Source organism: Nomascus leucogenys, chromosome 7b (assembly GCF_006542625.1).
Source record: "Nomascus leucogenys isolate Asia chromosome 7b, Asia_NLE_v1, whole genome shotgun sequence".
Classification (NCBI taxonomy): domain Eukaryota; kingdom Metazoa; phylum Chordata; class Mammalia; order Primates; family Hylobatidae; genus Nomascus; species Nomascus leucogenys.
In genome coordinates, this window is record NC_044387.1 from 73,339,675 (window position 1) to 73,360,931 (window position 21,257).

Here is a 21,257-nt window from a genome sequence, read left to right on the forward strand (position 1 = left end):
AAACACATTGCCACATTGCCTCTTAAAAAAAAAAAAAAGGATCCAATAGGATGGAGGTTTGAATGCCTGGCTTTTGTGTGTGAATACCTAAAGGTGTTCGCTTGGTGATGTCTGGAGCTTGTTCAGGCTGTCATCAATTACAGTGCATGCCATGCTCCTGTGGGGCTTTGGCAGGAGAGGAAGCTTATTTTAGATGCTTGCAGAGCACTCATAAAACCTCCTTCTTTGATGGTCTTTAGGGATTGAGGATTTTTCTGGCTGAGGACAAAATAAGAGAAAAAGCATTGTCTTCACATAAAAACATTAGCGTGTTGAAAAGCAAGGAGAAAAAATATGCTTGCATATACATAGAAAACTGGAAGGATGGGATCCTCCAGGAATTAAGAGCGCACCTCTGGAGAAGGAGATTGAAACCTGAGGTGAGACAGGGCAGGGAGGAGGAGGAGGGAAAATAAAGGAGGCAGGTTTCCCTTAATACACTTCTGTACTATTTGAAAAAAGATTAATACTGTGTATTACCTTCTTAATATTAAAAACCAGATAAGAAAAGAAGTGTAAGGAGAAAAAAAGAGACGTACAATTATGCAATGACTTTTGGGCCCATAAGTAGGTTGGTGATGCCAGTGGAAAAGGAAGACAGATGACTCAATTAATAAAACTTGATTTTTAAGAGAAACTATGTATCAAAGTCAGAAATTATAAGTCAAAAGTAGGATTGCCTAGTAAACAAAAACCAAAGGGATGAGAAAGAAAAGAGAAAGCATCTTTAAGTCAGGAAGTGAAGTTTTTTTTGTTTTGTTTTGTTTTGAGATGGAGTCTCGCTCTGTAGCCCAGGCTGCAGTGTGATTGCGCGATCTTGGTTCACTGCAACTTCTGCTTCCCAGGTTCAAGCGATTCTCCTGTCTCAGGCTCCCGAGTAGCTGGGATGACAGGCGCCCATCACCACACCCGGCTAATTTTGTGTGTGTGTGTGTGTGTATTTTTAGTAGAGACAGGGTTTCACCATGTTGGCCAGGCTGGTCTTGAACTCCTGACCTCAGGTGATCCACCTGCCTCAGCCTCCCAAAGTGTTCAGATTACAGGCGTGAGCCACTGCACCCGGCCATGAAGTTTTGTTGCAGAAGATTCTGTGGACAGAATCCAGAGAAGCTACTGAGTCTGTACATAGATAACTGGAAGCGTATCTTTATGAAACATCGGTGTGGGATAGGGGAAGGCATCCCAACATGGAATTTTTTTTAAGCTTTATTTGATGACCAGAAAAGACTGTGGGTGAGGCTGGAGGCACAGTTGGAGGGAAGAGATGGAAGGGTGACCAGAATGCAACTCTAAAAGCTCATTCCAAACCCCAGTGGTTCTAGACTGGGGTATTTGTTAATGTCTGGAGACATTTTCAGTTGTCACAACTTCGTGGTGCTACTGGCATCTAGTGGGTAGACACCCTGTAACACAGAGGCCAGCCCTTAACCACAAAGAATTGTTTCACCCCAAATGTCAGAAGTATGGAGTGTGAGAAACCCTGTACTAAAAAGTGAATAATGAGATTGCTGAGCAGTTAATGCCTCACATTGTGTGTGCTTCACAGTTTACTAGGTGTTTCCACATCCATTTGCTCCCCATCACAAACCTAGTGGGTTGGCAGGGCAGACGTCTCTATTTCCCTGTGGCTGCTGAGGAAGTAGGAGTTCAGAGAGAGATCCAAGGGCACACGGCCTGGAGTCCAGGTCTTTGGCCCTGTCTCCACACCCTGCTGACTCTCCTGTTCCATGTGGCATACCAAAGTCATCTTTGAACTAGATGCTTGGGTGAATATGTGCCATGCCCCAGAAGGTGACAGGGAGAGGGGCTGCCACTGAAGCAAAAGTAGAAAAGTCACAGTGCCAGGGGTGACATTACTGAAAGGGACTAATGGAAAATTGCTCAAGTGCCAGTGAAACAGCTACAATGGGTTCCCTTTGGTGGTGGCTCTTGGTCTCATTTTGTCATACACCCACAGGAGTTTTTCATACACAGAGACCTGAAAGTGCTTGACTTGCTCAAGGAAGGACAAGTACATGCAGTTAGAAAGTGGAGGTGTTGAAAGAGATGTGGCAGACAGTAAGGTTGGAAAGCAGAGACACGATCCTGGAGATCAAGTGAAAAATAGAACTAGATTAGGTCGTGTCGTCCAAAAAACCACCTAATTGGCCAAACTGTAGAAAGGGGAGCTTTATTGGAGATAACTGGTTTGCAAGCTGAGAAGATAAAGTGTGGATTGAAGGTGCTGTCTCTTTGAAGAGGGGAAGGACGGGTTGGGTTTTATGCCTTGCACAGCCTGTATCACACATATTCAGCAGGTTTGGGGGCAAAAGTTGTACGTATTTATAAGGGGAGCAAAGTGCATGCGCAATGGGTAAACATATGTAATATACATCCTGTGTTCACTTTGGGGTGGGGTTTTAGCATTAAAATGAGCTGGAATTTGGCTGTTTACATCAAAAAGTGAACTACAGAACACAAAAACAGTTTGTATGCAGCCTTTATAAGCTGCCTGAAACTGGCTTAAGGTCTGCAATTGCTTATCGGAAAAGAATGTTTGTAAGGCCGGTCCTCTGGCCAGTCAGAGTCATAGTGGCCTGGGTTGTAAATCAGAGTTAGGAGGGGTATTGTTAGTGTGTTTAATAAGAGTGTGTGTGTGTGTGTGTGTGTGTGTTTGTAGCTATAGAAATTTAGAAATTTCTACATGCCAGCCAGGTCCTGAACCCTCAACCTGTAGGTAACTTTTGTTTCCTTAACCTTGGGGTCAGTCATAACTGGTAAAGGAGCATCTATCTTGGTATTGCAGATCAGAGTCAGCAACCACGAGCCCTGGACATTTTGAAGGGCAGTAGTGACATGACTTGACCAGTGTTTTAAAAAGTCTCCACTCCATGAAGGACATTTTCTTTGAAATCACATTTATTCCTCTTGCCCATATTATAAAACTGATTGCTTTTAAAAGCATTGCATTTGATGTTGGTGGGTTTTCACTGACGGCTGAGTACTCTGCTACAATTTGGATGACAGAACTCACAGAGAAATTGGAAGCAGATGAAAATAGCCTCCTGCACAGGCTGTCCTTTTGGGTGCCTATTTAAATACATAGTAAGTGAAGTCATAGCACAAACACTCTTACGAGCAGCCATCACCTGACACTAACCCAAATAGGTTTATTACTACAATGCTACACTCAAATGAACCAAAATAGCCTACAGTGTGTACACAGGGGATCTAGTGTCATTTACATTTGCTGTCTCTGAAATGGAGATCATCACCCTAAAAAGTGTAAGAAAGGAAAGCACTTAATTACTCATGGTATCATGCTGTGCATGAAACCCAATAGTGACTGTCTTTACCTTTTAATTACTTACAACTCTTATTTTAATAAACATTTTAATATTTTTTCAGGTACTACATGCTCACTGTAGATAAACTGGAAAAATGCAGATAAGTAAAAGGCAGAAAATAGGCCAGGAGCGGTGGCTCACGCCTGTAATCCCGGCACCTTGGGAGGCCGAGGTGGGCGGATCACCTGAGGTCAGGAGTTCGAGACCAGCCTCAACATGGAGAAACCCCGTCTCTACTAAAAATACAAAATTAGCCGGGTGTGGTGGTGCATGCCTATAATCCCAGCTACTTGGGAGGCTGAGGTAGGAGAATTGCTTGAACCTGAGAGGCGGAGGTTGCAGTGAGCCGAGATGGTGCCATTGCACTCCAGCCTGGGCAACAAGAGCGAAACTCCATCTCCAAAAAAAAAAAAAGGCAGAAAATAAAAGAGTCACCCACTATTCACCACGATACATTTCTTTCCAGAGTTATTATCTAAATTGCCCTTCTAAACACATTAATCATAGTGCCTTTTATTCCTAACTTCCTCTTACAGTTTCAGAGAAGATGCATCAGGATACTTTATTGTTCTAAAGTAAACACTGCTTAGATCAAAAGTGGCACTTGACCCAAAGCTGTCCAGTGATCCACAAGGTAGCGGGCCTGAGGTCTTCTGCCCTAGAGGAATGATAATGAGCAAATCTAACTTGTCCTTCTGAAATCTGGACTGAAGGATTTGTGGCCCATTGGCCAATTGGCAGTGAAAAGGGTGAAACTCACAAACATGGAGCTAGAAGGAGAGGTCAATGAGAGAGAACGCCTGGGTCAGATGAGAGGGCGACACAGAGAGAATCAGCGGTAGGGCTGAGAGTGCGCTAGGTCCATCCACAGACGGCCTTATAATAAAGTCCCTCTTTCCTTTCCCCTTAAGGCAGTTAGATACTTTGTTTTTGTTTTGTACAATCAAAAGTGCTACGTGGGCCAGGCACGGTGGCTCACACCTGTAATCCCAGCATTTTGGGAGGCTGAGGTCAAAAGATCACTTGAGCCCAGGAGTTCAAGACCAGCCCGAATGTGGTGAAACCCTGCTCTACAAAAAAATACAAAAATTAGCCAGGCTTGGAGGCACACACCTGTGGTCCCAGCTACTGCGGAGGCTGAGGTGGGAGGATCTCTTGAGCCTGAGAGGCAGAGATTGCAGTGAGCCAAGATAGCATCACTGCATTCCAGTCTGGGCAACAGACAGACCTTTTCTCAAAAAAGAAAAAAAAGAAAAAAAAAGTGCTATATGCTCAATTTTATTTTAGTGTTTCTAGTCATTAGCAGGAAATGGACATGAAGGAAATCTTAATGTTTATGCAAATGAAATAATTCGCCTGTTCTCTCAAACAACATTGTACTGTATTCAAGATCTTGGGAAACTCCAGGTAAAATGTCATGATTCCCGGCCTCAAGGAACTTATTATGAGATATAACTATAAATATCTACAGACAAATAAAAATATAGTTATTTTAAGAAGGTTAAAAAGACATACTTCATTGAGGATGTTTTTGGCTTCAAGCAACAGAAGACCTCACTTAAAATGCTTAAAAAACATAGAGAATCTCACATAAAAAAAAGTCCCAGTCAGGCATGGTGGCACACCTGTAGTCCCAGCTACTAGTGAGTCTGAGGCAGGAGGATTGCTTGAGCCCAGTAGTTCAGGTCCAGCCTGGGCAACATAACGAGACTCCATCTCTTAAAAAAACAAAAAAAAATAGTCTGCAGATAAGGCAGTTCCAGGGCTTACTGGTCCAAAGAATGCTTAAACAACATCATCAAGGACACGGGTTCCTTCTGTCTTTCTGCTCTGCCATCTTCAACATTTTATTGACTTTTGGTCCTAAGGTTTGTTTCCTCATAAATGCCAGGTGACTATTTCTCTTCCAAGGATCAAACCCTTACACAACAGTGTCTGAAGTTTGGAAAAGATGATGTTTCTGAGTTATAAGAAAAACTCTCAGAGAGCACTAGCTGGCTTCCCTTCACACTCCATCACCATTGTCACTGGCAAAGGAAATGGAATTACGTAATTGGTTTAGCCTAATCAAGAATCACCCCTAAGACTGGAAAGGGGCTCATGAAACACATTGTTACCCAATACCTCAACAAAATAGGGGTTTGGTTAACAGAAAGAGGGGGGCGCAAAATGAATCTTGAGTGGGCAACTAAGGATGTCTGTCATATATGGTTTAAAAGGCCAAATTTAAAAACTACTGATGGGGGTTGGGGAGATGTTGGTCAAAGGATACAAAATTTCAGTTAGATAGACAATAAGTTCAAGAGAGCTATCATGAACTTATTTTAGAACAGGGTGAGAATAGTTAATAACAATGTGTTGAATTCTCAAAAACTACTTTAAAAAGTGGGGGAAATGACTAGTAAAACAAAAATGGAGTAAAAATTAGAGCTAAAATTAATATAAGAATCTAGATTAAAATAAAGATTAAGAAAAAATTTAAATATCGCATAGTTTAATGAGAAGAGGAAAACAAAAGCTGAGGAAAATTGAGATCTAACTGAAACATTAAATCCAGAAAACTAAGATATCGGAAAGATGAAACGATAAAATAAATGAAGCCCAGCATTTCTCAAAGGATGGTTCTTTGGCCAGAAGCACCAGCATAAACTGGGAACTTGCTAGAAATGCAAATACTGGGCCCCACCCCAGGGCTACTGAATCAGAAACCTTGGGGGTGGGGCCCAGCAATCTGTTTTAACAAGTCCTCCAGAGCCAACAGAATCCCCAGGAATTGATGTAGCTAACACCTGTGAATCCAAGAGAAAAATAGACACTTTAAAACATTAAAAGTTGTAAAATGAGGCCACCACGGTGGCTCATGCCTGTAATCCCAGCACTTTGAGAGGCCCAGGTGGGCAGATCACCTGAGGTCAGGAGTTCGAGACTAGCCTGGCCAAAATGGTGAAACCCTGTCTCCATTAAAAATACAAAAATTAGCCAGGTTGGTGGTACATGCCTGTAATCCCAGCTACTTGGCAGGCTGAGGCAGGAGAATCGCTTGAAACCAGGAGGTGGAGTTTGCAGTGAGCCGAGATTGTGCCACTGCACTCCAGCCTGAGCAACAGAGCAAGACTCCGTGTCAAAAAAAAAAAATTGTAAAATGAAAAAAAATCAGTAGGCAAAAGGGCCAAATAAAAATCAGCATCTAGACCGATTCCAGGGTTAACATCTTTTTGCTGGGCAAACACGGTTCTCTGGGCCATTTTACCCCTCCCCACTCCCCTGCCCCACGTCCTGACTGACCACCTAGTTGGTTGCCCTACCAAAGTTAAAATGAGCGGTTCTCATTCTGGCTACACTTTAGAATCACCTGGAGAATATTTAAATAATGTGGATAAACCAGCCCCTTCCTCAAACCAAGCAAGTCAGAACCTTGAGGGTGAGGACCTGGCCTCTGTATTTTTAGGAAATCTCTTAGGTGCTCCTATTGTATAGCCATGGTTTTGAACCATTGGCTTAGAGCTTCTAGGTTGAGAGGTGAGGGTTGAAGAGGCCTCTTGTTCTTGATAGCTTCCTTTTTTTTTTTTTTTTTTTTTTTTGAGACAGAGTCTCGCTCTGTGGCCCAGTGCAGTGGCGCAATCTCAGCTCACTGCAAGCTCCACCTCCCGGGTTCACGCCATTCTCCCGCCTCAGCCTCCCGAGTAGCTGGGACTACAGCCGCCCGCCACCACGCCCGGCTAATTTTTTGTATTTTTAGTAGAGACGGGGTTTCACCGTTTTAGCCAGGATGGTCTCGATCTCCTGACCTTGTGATCCGCCCGCCTCGGCCTCCCAAAGTGGCTGCGTGAGCCACCGTGCCCGGCCCTTGATAGCTTCCTTGACCTCACACTTGCTGCCCATGTTCCTCAACAGCCTGGCTATAAGCTTTGGAGAAAACATAAAACAAGTATGCACGCAGCTCACATCTTTTCTCCAGCAGGTCTACGTATACCTGCCCTGCATACCAGCCTCTGACCCTCAAATTACTCCATCTGGATCCCAGATTGTGGGCTCTCGGTGTGGAAAAGCATAGGCCAATGTTGAAATTCTTGACTGACGTCTCTTGTGCTTTCTAAACACTGACGGGGCTGAGCATGGTGGCTTATGATTATAATCCCAACACTTTGGGAGACTGAGTAGGGGGATCGCTTGAGCACAGGAGGTTGAGACTGCAGTGAGAAATGATCTCGCCACTGCACTCCAGCCTGGGCAACAGTGAGACTCTGTCTCTTAAAAATAAATAAATAAATAAACACACACTGATGGGAACATAATGTCCTCACTTCCAGCCTGGGCCGGTCCACCTCGTAGGAAGCAACCCTAATTTTACATATGTATAAAATATTATGCAGATGGTCCCCAACTTGTAATGGTTCAACATACGATTTTTTTGACTTTACACTGGGTTTATTGAGATATTAGATGGATTTTCAGCTTATGATATTTTCAACTTACGATGGGCTTATTGGGACATATACCCATCATAATTCAAGGAACATCTCTATATACTATGTAATTATAATATTATACGTAAATTCTTTTATAATAATTATATGTTATATGTAATTATTAGATATGTGTGTGTATATACATATATATACACATATGAAAAATGAAAATAGGCCGGGCGAGGTGGCTCACGCTTGTAATCCCAGCACTTTGGGAGGCCAAGGCGGGCGGATCACGAGGTCAGGAGATCAAGACCACGGTGAAACCCCGTCTCTACTAAAAATGCAAAAAATTAGCCGGGCGTGGTGGCGGGCACCTGTAGTCCCAGCTACTCGGAGAGGCTGAGGCAGGAGAATGGCATGAACCCAGGAGGCGGAGCTTGCAGTGAGCTGAGATCGCGCCACTGCACTCCAGCCTGGGTGACAGAGCAAGACTCCGTCTCAAAAAAAAAAAAAAAAAAGAATGACAATAATATATATTTCAGTGGTCTAGGATGGGGCCTGAGCATTTTAGAAGGTTCTCAGATGATTTTCTTGGGCAGCCAGCATTGAGAACCACTGATTTAGAGTGAAACATTCATAAACTTGGATCTCTGGATAAGAAAATATAACATTTAAAATAGAAGAGAGAAATACAGGTAACAAAAGTTCCCAAATAATGTCAGTGGGAAGAAAGCCTGGACTTTGCTTACTCTGTCTTCACGCTCTCAAGAGGTGTGTCCACAAAGCACTCTCAATATCTCCCGTAGCAACATTTATTCTTCCACTGGACCTTCATCTTTTCTTGGTGGCCCAAAGGCTTTGCTCTCCCTCTCTCCCTGGTAGGGAGCTTGGTTCCATTTCTTCATATTTGCCTTCTGACTCCCGCTAAGCCTCACCTGAACCAGCAGACACAAATATTGCTCCTGAGGTGTCTTCCTACCTCAAGGCTCAATTGAGCTGAACTTCCCTAGAAATGACAAAGCAAGATCCAAGAGAGATGGGCCCTAACAGACCAGTGGGCAGCCATGGCGGTTTAACAGACAAAAAGAGGATGGAGGGGGCTGGGAGAGAGGGTGACCACCTGTCCTGGTTTGCCTAGTTCCAAGGGCTAAAACTGAGACGGTCCTCAACAGTCTTGTGACCAAGCGCAGCTTTGTGTCTTGCAGGAGAAGACACTTTCATGTGGGTCTATGAGACCTCACTTAACACAAGCATTGGTTTTAAGCATTTTGTTTTAAATCTTTGTTTTGTGAGCATGCAGAGAGTTAATTTTCCAAATTGATTTTTCTTTTTTTAAAAAAATTAAACAATAGATGTGTCAACCATCAAAAAACTTAAATATTCAGAGAAGCAAGAAGAAAACAAATGAAATCACTCGTAATCTCACTTTCCAAGGAACATTACTTTTAAGATACTGGTGTTTCTCCTTCCAATCTTTTTAGGCACATTTATTCTAAATATCTGTGCAAATATAAATATATTAAATTTACTTTCTGTTTAGGAAATCAAAGAAGTTGGGAGAATAGAAAATATCATTAGACACAAACAAAAGATGGTACACAAAGGGAAATGAAAATAAAAAATGAATGACAAGAGAAATTAGGGTAAAACTGATCCACACCAGTGCTTCTCTGGGAGCCAGAGCCTTGATCTGAGGCATCAGGGCAGTGCTTTGTCCGTGGAGTGTGCTAGAACCATGAGGTCACCCTCTCTGATGGTGGTCACCCTCTCTGATGGTGGTCACCCTCTCTGATGGTTCTATTACTTTTAGTTGCAAAAACAGCAATTACTTTTGCACCAGCCTAATAAGTCTATGCTGGGCTCCAGAACTGAAGAGGACTGAACGTCATAGGAGGCTGTGGCTAAAGAAGCTGGAAAGGGTTCAGAGAAGAGAAACCAAGATGACTAATAAAGGGGAGCACAATAAAGCCTTTGAGCAGAGGTGAAAGAAAGCACAACCGTGCGGCCGGAAAGAAAGGAGGGCTGAGACAACGTAATACCATTCATGTAGATGAGGGGTGTGCACCTCTAACGGGTGACTTGCTGTTCTCTATTTTCACTAAGAACTGAAAAAGGAGAACAAATCATAAACATTACTCTGCATGTCTAAGGGCTTTTTACTTTGCCAGAAATTTTTTCTTACCAGTGACTGATATCATCCTTACATTTTGAGATACTGTCTTTGCACGGGGATTTAGGTTTACACAGCAGAAACTGCCATGGTGGCTGGTAAATCATCCAATGAGATTTTCCAAGGAGGGCACAGACTCTTCTTTTAATGATCAAAATAGAACCGTTCTTCATCAAATAGGGATGCTTTCTACATTGCCCTGCCTAAGAACCGAGAATAATAAGTATACCTTCCATTTCTAGAATACATTAATTGAATGTCTTTCTCCTTTCTAAACTCATTGGGCCTGTGAAACAATTATTTGAGGTCACGAGGAAGATATTATCTTCCCATTGTCCAGGTGAGAAAATGAAGGTTTAGAGGAAGGAAGTGACCTGCCCAAGCCCCACAGTGAATGGTGAGCTAGAGTATATTCCAGACCTAGCGATTCTGGGTTTCCAGGACTCTTGCCACACTAGTCAATCTCTGAGATCAGAATCACCTGCAGGGCTTGTTGAAACATGGATTGCTGGTTCCAGCCCCAGAGTTTCTGATTCTGTAGGTCTTGGGTGGGGCCTGAGAATTTGCATTTCCAACAAGTTCCAGGTAATGCTGCTGCTGTCTGGGAACCGCACTCTGAGAACGAGTGTGTTACACCACACCTGCCAGCCAACTAAAGCTGTGAAAGGAAAACACTTCAGTAAGACCTCAGACCTAGAGAATTTTCATTAAGACCTCAGACTCGGAGAAGTTTTATTTAACTTGAAAAATCATCTGCATGAAACTCACTGATTTCTGACCACCTTCCAAGCAACTGGCCCCTGTGTTATCAGAACACATTAGCACACAAGTCCACTCACAGTGCAGAGTCCAAACCTCGCCTCCACACACTTTCCCAGAGCAATACAACCCAAAGAGGTAGAAGTGGAGCAGGGGAACTAAGAAATATTGAGCACTTGTTCTATGACAGGCAGTGTTCAGAGTCTTGTATAACTCCTTATGTTTACAGTCACTCTGATAGAGAAACAATTATTCCCATTTTACAGAGAAAGAAGTTGAGGCTCAAAAGGGTTACACAACTTTCCTAGGAAAACAACTAGAATATTCAGCTTCCAAACTATATATTTTTTTGACATCACAGATTCAACTATTTTAGATCCATTCCCTAACTTGTATTCTATCCACCCTAATTTTTAGCCCCTCAGCACATTTCTTTCCCCCATTCTTCAAGGTTAGTGAGCCTCCCGTCTTCAGTCTATGGGCATTGCACTTAATATCTGTCTAATTCGTAAAGCTCTTTTCTGAACTTTGGTGCCAGAATCATTTAGGACTTATTAGTTATCTATTTAGTTTGATGCAAAGACCTAACCTAGAGGGAATTAGTTGGGTAAATTGTGGCACATCCATATGCTGTTGTACATGGACATAAAAAATGGTTGTGATATATTTGAATTTTATTTTATTTTTACTTGTCTTTGTCAGGCAATATATTTGAATTTTAAAAAGCAAGTTACAATCATGCACAGTGTACTACTTTTTGTTAAAAAAAAACCACATGCATGCAAAAATGCACATTCACACATTGCAACCTACACAGCCTAGAAGAGTATACACCAAAATGTGAGCAATGATGAACTCAGAGTGGTGAAATTATGGGTGACTTTTACATATTCTTTATTTTGCTTTTCTAAATGTTATGATTTTTTCTTTTCTTTTTTTTCTGTCTCTTTATTGAAGACAGAGTTTCACCATGTTGCCCAGGCTGGTCTCAAACTCCTGAGCTCAGGCCATCCATCCACCTCAAACTTCCACAGTGCTGGGGTTACAGGCATGAGCCACCATGACTGGACAAAATGTTATGATTTTTCTTGATGGATATGTGTAAGAAAGCTTCTTCACCTGCCTTAAACTTCTTATCTCTCTCTCTTCACACTGAGTTCTTTACAAGCTCCTGGTGTTTATTCTCCTAATTAAATATTTAGTTCTGTATTCTTCTATATGCAAGAAAAGAAGAGTTATTTGGGAGCAGGAAGGAAAAAAAACATCCTCCCATCTATGTCCAGTTCAAGGAGAAAACAAGCTGGCTACCAAAACTCCCCTGGGGCTCGTGTTTTCTATGCGTGGTGAGAACACTATTCAAGGACATCTAAGAACTGAGCATATATAATAATTATCTCTTTAGGGTTCTTAGGCTCTGCAGGGCATGCATAAGAATGGAATGCACCAACTCATAAATCTAAATAATTTATAACAACAGCATATATACCACAATAAATGCTTAAAGAAATCAATGAACAAAACGTACACGTTGCAGTAGTGCCTTAAAAACATTCAAAAATTAATAGCTAGAGTTCGAAGCCCTCGATAGAGTAGTAAATTCTCTATCCGTATAAGTCTGCTAGAGACCCTGGTACAGTGAAGGCTCAAAGCTGTGCAGGTTGGAAGGAGGATTCTGCAGTGTTAAGCCAGGGCCCTTTGGAATGAGCCTCAGGTCCAGGCCTTTTCCAGTGGAGATCTTTCTCCAGCAGAACACAAACCATCAGGTGAATGGCCTGGGTTGGGATAAATTCATTCGGTCACACCCCATGCCTTGGGCCAAACCATGCACCCAGTTAAAGGGAGTGGGTGGCTATTCCTGTATCCCCAAGAATAAAACCAACTGTGACCTCTAATGCCATTGGGGCTAGAAAGGGAAGAAATATGCCTTCTTTCATGTGATTCATGTAAGGGATGAGGATGGGGAATCATTCACTGAGCAAAGAGAATTATTTGCAACTAGAACATCCCTAAGCCTGCAAATAAATCTTCAGAATAGGACCATGAGAGTAAAAGCAATTTCTGGCCCAGGTCTCATGCCCTAAGCACTTCACCTAGACAATCCTCCCGAGAAAAACAAAAAAGTCACTCCTTCCGTAGGCCTGCTGGTTCTGGCCTGGAGGCTGGTTGCTTAAACCAATGATTGTTTTCTAGAGAGCTCTCAGGGAGAGCAAAAGTAATGAAATCATTTCATGTTCTTTATCTGGGAGAGTCAGCCTGTGGCATTCTCAGCACTTCTCTTGAGCCGTATCCATCACTGTCAGACTGTCTTGTGGGAGTGGGGCATGCAGATTAAAAATGACTTCACAGCCCCTCCCCCGCAGGTTAGGGAGCATGACATCTATTGGCAGCTGGGCATCTGATGGCTGAGAGCCAGGCACCACATTGCTACATTTCCACTGGGTGCTTGCTGAAAATATTTCTCCTGAATAATATCTGGGCCCTAATGTTGAACCAACTCCATCCCAGACTCACGTCCTCTTTGAGATGATCTTTTGGTGATCTTCCACTCTCCACCGCAGCTTTTCTTCCTACTGCAAATTCAACACTGTAGCAGGTTTCCCATGGTGTATTGTAAATATTTTTCAGATTTTCTGTATATTGCGATGTTTTGACATCTTAACCTTTCTGGCTGGGGAGAGACTGCCCCTCCAGGAGCTTGCCAATTCTTAGAGGTAGCAAAGGACCCAGTGGGGAACATGCCTTTGATAAGAAGACTAACCAATCCAGAGCCACATCTCCTCTACCTGGTCCTCAGGAGGCAATATTCCACTATTTAATCATCCCCAGGCCTGGTATCAGGAACCTAGGACCACCACTACAGCTCAGAGCCCACCAAAATTATATCCAAACCAGCCATTACCACACTGTCCACCCCGGCCTGCCTTGACATTCCCTCAGAAACCCCAATCAAGCCACTGGCCTAATGTGTAAATGCTTAATGGATGGCAAACTAACACATGAAAAGATGTTCAACATCATTTACCATTGGCAAAATGCAAATTAAAACTATAACAAGGCCAGGTGCGGTGGCTAACGCCTGTAATCTCAGCACTTTGGGAGGCCAAGGCAGGCAGACCACCTGAGGTCAGGAGTTCAAGACCAGCCTGACCAACATGGAGAAACCCTGTCTCTGCCAAAAAGTACAAAAAATTAGCCGGGCCTGGCGGTGTGTGCCTTTAGTCCCAGCTACTTGAGAGGCTGAGAAAAGAGGATCACTTAACCCCGGAAGGCAGAGGTTGCAGTGAGCTGAGATCGAGCTACTACACTCTAGCCTGGGTGACACAGCAAGACTCCGTCTCAAACAAACAAACAAACAAACAAACAAAAAACACAACAGGATACCACCACATAGCTACTAGGATGGCTCTCATTCTGTCACCCAGGTTGGAGTGCAGTGGTGCCATCTCGGCTGGCTGCAACCTCTGCCTCCTGGGCTCAGGCTCAGGTGATTCTCTCACCTCAGCCTCCCCAAATAGCTGGGACTATGGGCGTGCACCAACCACCACACCCCCCATTTTTTTGTATTTTTTTTTAGAGATGGGGTTTCAACACATTGCCCAGGCTGGTCTCGAACTCCTGGACTCAAGTGATCCGCCCTCCTTGGCTTCCCAAAGTGCTGGGATTATAGGCATGAGCCATCATGACCATCCAAATGGCTTTTTAAAAAAAAAAAAAACTGGCTGGGCACAATGGCTCATACCAGTGAGGTCTCTTGAGTCAGAAGTTCAAGACCAGCCTGGGTAACATAGTGAGACCAGTCTCTACAAAATATTTTAAAATTAACCACACATGGCGAGTGGCACAGGCCTGTAGTTCCAGCCTCTCAGGAGGCTGAGGCAGGGGGATTGCTTGAGCCCGGGAGGTGGAGACTACAGTGAGCCATGATTCTGCCACTGCACTCCAGCCTGGGTGACAGAACAAGAACTTGTCTCAAAAAAATTTTTAAATAAATGAATAAATAAATAAAAACTAACTAACAATAAATGTTAAGTGCTGGTCAGGATGTTGTGAAGCAGTTGGAACTCTCTTCTACTGCTAATCAGAATACAAAATGGTACAACCACCTTGGAAAACAGTTTGACAGTTTCTTTTTACAGTTAAACATGCACTTACCATGTGACCCAACAATCTCACTCCTAACTGAAATAAAATCCTTTGTTCACATAACAAGCTTTGCATGAATGTTAATGGTGGCTTTATTCAAAATTGTCAAGGTCTGGAAACCCAAATGCCCTTCAACTGAAATGGATGAACAAACTATGGTACATCTGTACAATGAAATATTACTTAGTAATACGAAGGAATGATTAGTGATTCATGCTGCGACATGGATAAACCTCAAAAACATGCTAAATGAAAGAAGCCAGACTCAAAAGTCTGCATATTATTTGGTTACAGATTTATGGTTTAGTCTGCATTTTCTAGAGTTTTATTTGTGCAAAAGAAAATGTTTAGGGACAGAAAACAGACCAGTAGTTGCCAGGGACTGGGGGTAGGGGAGAGGGATTGACTAGAAGAATCTGAGAAAATCCTGGGAGTAATGGAGTGGATCTATATCTTAATTTTAGTGATGGTTACACTACGGTACACATTCATCAAAACTCACTGACCTATTCACTTAGGATGAATTTTACCATATGGAAATTACACTTTAATCTTCAAAATATGAAGCCAGCATTGGCGTTTGTCTTCAGCAGATCATGTAAATTCCTGTGATGCCATATCTATGTTCAGTCTTCTTCAGTGGGGCTTGTCCATGCTTCTCTGTCCCCTTTCAGAGTCACTGAAGGCAAATGCAGGTTTCCCACAGGCTTCCAGCCCTGGAGGAAATTGCTATGGCTGCTTAGTTAGCAGAAGTGACACTAGTAAAGAAAGCCAGCTTGGGACGCTGGCTAAATAGACAGGGAAGGGGCTCTGTCAGGGCTGCCCTTTATACACGGTGACATATCCTCAGTGATCCCACACAAAGTGGAAGTCACTGAGGTTGAGCATGGCCACCATAAGCCATTTCTCACCTAGGCTCCAGGGTGAAAGGGATTGGAGGCAGCCCTCCCTACCAGGTGGTCAGCACCTGACAAGCTTAAGTAGGCCCCTAAATCCAGCTAACTCCATTCTTCCCTCATCCCAAAAAAGTACTGCATGCCATGGGGCCGCTGTCCTTGTGAGCAATGCTGCACTCTTCAGCCAAACAGCCATCTGACTTTGATTTAGAAAAGACAGAGCCAGGCATCACTCCAAATGGATAGGCCCCAAATGTCCCTTGTTTCCGTGATGGGCAAGGTCCATTTCAGAGCCAGTTTGGGAAGGTGGCTTCTCTCCATCACAGGAAGCATATGTTTCTGGAAGCCAGCCTTCCACTGGTTCTGGAAAGAATCCTTTGGACCAGAGATGAAGTGGGGCCTGGATTGCTCTGCCAGATGAGTTCCTGTCCAGTCAGCCATGCCCAGGGTGGAGCCCTACCGAGGCAGACCACCTCCCTACAGCACGGAGGCCAGTGGGGGCCAGGAGGTGCACCTGACTTCCTGCTTCCACCTTGTCCCAGCTCTGGGCTTCCAGGCTTCTCTCCATTATTCTTCTCTTGTCGTTTGTTCCTAGATCTTGGCTAATCTGACCAGCAGCTTTTTCTCTCTCCCTTTGTTTATTAAATGGCAATATTAAGGTATCATTGACATGAAATAAGCTGAGCATTTAACTGTACAATTTGATAAATTTTGACATTCATATATACCCGGGTAACCATCACCACCAAATCAAGATAGAGAACACATCCATTGCCCCCAAAAGTCTCCTTGTGCACCCTCGGTCATCCCTCCTTCCTGCCCTTGCCTGCCCCCCATTCCCAAGAAGCACCAATCTGTTGCCTGTCACTAGGGATTAGTCTGCATTTTCTAGAGTTTTACATAAATACAATCATACAGTATGTGTTCTCTCTCTCTCTCCCTGTTTCTCTCTCTAGTCTGTCTGCTTTCACTTAGAAAAATTATCTTGAGATTTATCTATATTGCTGAATGTATCGACAATTTATTCTGTTTTCTTGCTGAGTAGTATTCCATCATATGGCTATACCATAATTTCTTTATCTGTTCATCTGTTGGTGGATGTTTACATTGTTTCCAGGTTTGGGGAAGCCTTTCTCTTCAACCAGCTGGGCTGGTGGTCCTTCAGAAAACACCCAGCACTCCTTGCTGCCAAGGCTTCTTGCTCTGGCCGCTTCTGACTTTCTGCAGTGGGAGCAGGAGAGTCACTCCACAGAGTGCAGGAAGATGTGTGAGGAGAGGTGGTTGCATCTCCATACAACCCCTCCACTTCTCCCTGCTCTTCTCCACCACCTCTATTTCAACAGCCTCTCAGATCACAACTGCCCCTTGACTTGAGCCAGGAAGAGAAGGGACCAGATAGCAACTGGGAGGAATGGGACAGGTCAATAGTGACACCTTTCATGTCATGAGTATTTCCCACTGTTTGCCCTTTGAGGACAAAGCAAGTCCCTGTAGAGCAGTAGGTTGCTGACAACTTTTATAACACTGACTCTTAGAATATGTTTTTAAAGAGATTAATAAAGAATGTTTATGGCAGTGCTTCTTAACCTTTGACGTGGACACAAATCATTAGAGGGTCATGTAAAATGCAGATTCTGATTCAGTAGGCTGGGGACAAGACTTGAGACTGCATTTCCAGCAAGCTCGCAGATGATTGGATGCTGCTGTCTTCAGACTGCACACTTCAAGGGGTCATTCGCAGGTGTTTAGTTGTTTAATAATTGCTTTTTAACAAGTGTTTAATCACTATCTATAAAACTCTACTAAGTACAGACTAATGCAAGTCGTCTTCTCTCCTGGAGATCCCCTGCAGCTATTCTGAATTAACCAGGGCCTCCTACTGAACACCCCAAATGCTCCCTTGAAATTAGGATTGGTGTTAGAGCTAGGTGGTGTCAGATTTTAGCCTGTCAAGAACAGCGCCTCCTGTTGGCAAAATATCTACTGTTTCTCTTGTTTGCTGCCTTAATACTGTATCTTGGTTCCTGGGAAGTTTGGAACTTAGACTGCAAAAATGGGTTATGGTGAAAAAAGGTGGACTACAAGGATGCAGGTAAAAAGAAAAAAATGGGTTATGGGATAACTTGAATAGGATCTTTTTTCTGTGGGGCCCAACTATCACAGATCCATCTAGGGTGGAAATGAGCTGGTACTGGTAGCTGTGGAAACCACAGATCTCTGGATGCAAAGTTGTGATAAAGTGACAATTCAATCATGCAAATGAATGTTTATGCCCTGAAATGTGCAAGGCACTGTGAATACAGTCCCTTCCCTCAAGGGAGAGCAAGACACAAACTGATATAGCACTCATTTATGGCCAGAGGAAAAAACTATACAGGAAGGCAGGTGGTGGTTACCTGAATGACAGCTGGGAGCTGGCTAGGGCAAAAGCAAGGGAGATATTCCAAAAAGAAGGAATGACTGGAGTAAAGCCACAGGGTAGGAATGTCCAGTGTGTCTTTGGAGAAAGGAAGTCTCAGTCTTCATGTCAGGAGGAATGGAACTGGAGGATGTGAAGGGAGGCCAGAGGCCTGTCTTGACTTATTACCACTGGAATGATATTTGGTAGCTAATTAGGGATACAGACATCAGAACCGAGATGGTGCTTTGTGATTGATTTGGTGGCAATATGCTTTGATGGAACAGTGGAGTGAGTCAGGAGGTAAAGAGAACAGGTAGGAGGCCACTGTATCGACTGAGGTGTGCAAACCTCAGCCAGGTTGGAGTTCCAGGGATAGAAAATGTAGGTTAGATGAAGGAACAGGAGAAGAAGACACCCCAGGACCAGGTATCTGTATGTCAGGGGTGATGGAGAGAGGACAATGATCATGCTGCAATTTTGAGTCTTTCTGAGAGAATGGCAGCTCTGAACCATGAGTTTGGTTTTAGTTAAACTGAAACACTTGTGTGGAAATGTCCAGCAGGCCGCAGAGACATTAATCTGCAGCTTTAAAACCAAAGGGCTCAGCTTGGCATGGTGGCTCACGCCTGTAATCCCAGCACTTTGGGATGCCAAGGGAGGTGGATCACCTGAGGTCAGGAGTTTGAGACCAGCCTTAGCAACATGGTGGGACCCCATCTCTACTAAAAATATGAAAGTTGGGCACGCGTAGTGGCGGGTGCCTGTAATCCCAGCTACTTGGGAGGCCGAGGCAGGAGAATCACTTGAACCTGGGGGACAGATGTTGCAGTGAGCTGAGATCATGTCATTGCACTCCAGTCTGGGCAACAAGAGCAAAGCTCTGTCTCAAAAAAAAAAAAAAAAAAAAAAAAAAAGCAAAGGCCTCCTGGAGACAGACATTTAGGTTACCTACACTGAGTTATTTCATTTTTCCTACAAACAAGCAAACAAAAACATGAGACTCTCTGGTAGTCTACGCTGTGCTACTCACTGGGGCTACAAAAGTGAGAAAGATGGGGTTCCTCCCCGTGGAGTTGTCAGATCCATGGAGGAAACGTGCCCCTCCTGCGTTAACAGATTCCAGTGTTGCAGTGGCAGGGGTTGCAGATTGAGGTGGGGAAACCCTTAGGTAGATGAGAGCACTGAGGAGGGAGGGCCCAGAGCGGGTAGATTCTTTCCTTGTAAGCTTACATCTTTCTAATGCTCACAATGTGCCAGGCACTGGCTTGAGCACTGCCAAGTGCAGATTTGTGACCACCGGAGTATACTGTCCCACTCAGTGAGGTCGGCAAGCAGTGGGAGAGAAATTAGTTGAAGAAGGAAATAGAGAAAGGCCCCAGGGATAGGAAATCAAGATACTGAGAAGTCCCTGAGGTCAAAATGGAAGTGATAGCAGTGGTCATCAGTGTCAAATGCTAACAAAATGTCAAGAAGGATAAGAATGAATTGGAGACCGTTGATTTGGGAACTTGTTGAAGTCGTGGTCATCTTTGGCAGCAATTTCAGTTAAGAAGCATCAGAGAAAGTCACAGAATGAGAGAGTTATGAGGAAGTGGAGAAACATGGAGTGTAGATACCTCTTTTTTTGAGAATTTTGGTAGTAAAAGGAAAAATGAGTGCCAGCAGTTCAAGGTGAGAGAAATTTAGGAATTTTGGGGGGTGGGGTTATAAGACAGCCTGGGGCACGTTAGTATTCAGAGGACGAAGGAAACATTGAGGTGGAAATGTTCACGGATTGAGGAGAAAATGAAAGGAATAGCTTCATGGAGAGTGTGTCAACTCTGCTTGGCTGCTCACCTGCCCTTCATACAGCACCACTTAACCCTCTAACCCTCGCTCGTGGTCGCTGCCCTTGAGGGGTGGGCACTATAGCCTTCAGAGCACGCTGGCTGGACCCTAGTCCTCCTGGAGCCACCAGGCCCTAATCAGTGATTTCTCCTTTGTGCTGCATTTCCCTGGGAGTGAATTAGTGGTCTAAAGCCTAGTTTTCTCGGTGAATGTCTGCGTTCTGGCTTGTAAACAAACTGTTGACCAGATCTAGAGATTTCAGGAAACTGGTTTTCCTAGTTCTGAACACTAGAATGCTCCAATGACAGCTCCTCCAAGTACTGAGTTTCATGCGCGTCCCTGTGAAGAGACCACCAAACAGGCTTTGTGTGAGCAATAAAAGCTTTTAATCACCTGGGTGCAGGCGGGCTGAGTCCGAAAAGAGAGTCAGCGAAGGGAGATAGGGGTGGGGCAGTTTTATAGGATTTGGGTAGGTAAAGGAAAATTACAGTCAAAGGAGGGTTGTTCTCTGGTGGGCAGAGTGGGGGTCACAAGGTACTCAGTGGGGGAGCTTTTGAGCTAGGATGAGCCAGGAGAAGGAATTTCACAAGACAGTGTCGTCAGTTAAGGCAGGAACAGGCCATTTTCACTTCTTTGGTGGTGGAATTTCATCAGTGAAGGCAGGAACCAGCCATCTGGATGTGTACGTGCAGGTCACAGGGGATATGATGGCTTAGCTTGGGCTCAGAGGCCTGACACTGAGCATTTGTCAACCCAGATTTCTACTGAACCCCAGCTTTGCTTCTGTAGATTTGGCATTTGGTTTGAAAATTTTGCTGATTGTCCTAATCTCAAGAGACTTTACATGGAAATCACCTTTTAAACCCACAGCTAGCAAGCATCTATTTTATTTGCACTAATAGCTAGCTTTAGGCCCTCTCTGGGTTAGTTTAGTATGCATTGCCTTGGCTTCAGTGTTGAGAGCAGGAGAGACTGTGATAAAGAGCAGAGGTAGGTGGGGTGCAGCCCTTCCTTCTGCGAAGTTGAAAGGAGAGGAAAGGGCGGGGCATAGTGGCTAACGCCTGTAATCCCAACACTTTGAGGGGCCGAGGCTGAGGATTGCTTGAGCCCAGGAATTTGAGACCAGTGTGGGCAACATGGTGAGACCCTGTCTCTACAAAAAACTGTAATAAATTAGCCAGGCATGGTGGTGTACACCTGTGGTCCCAGCTACTCAAGAGGCTGAGGTGGGAGGATCGCTTGAGCCCAGGAGGTCGAGGCTGCAGTGAGCTGTGATTGTGCCCC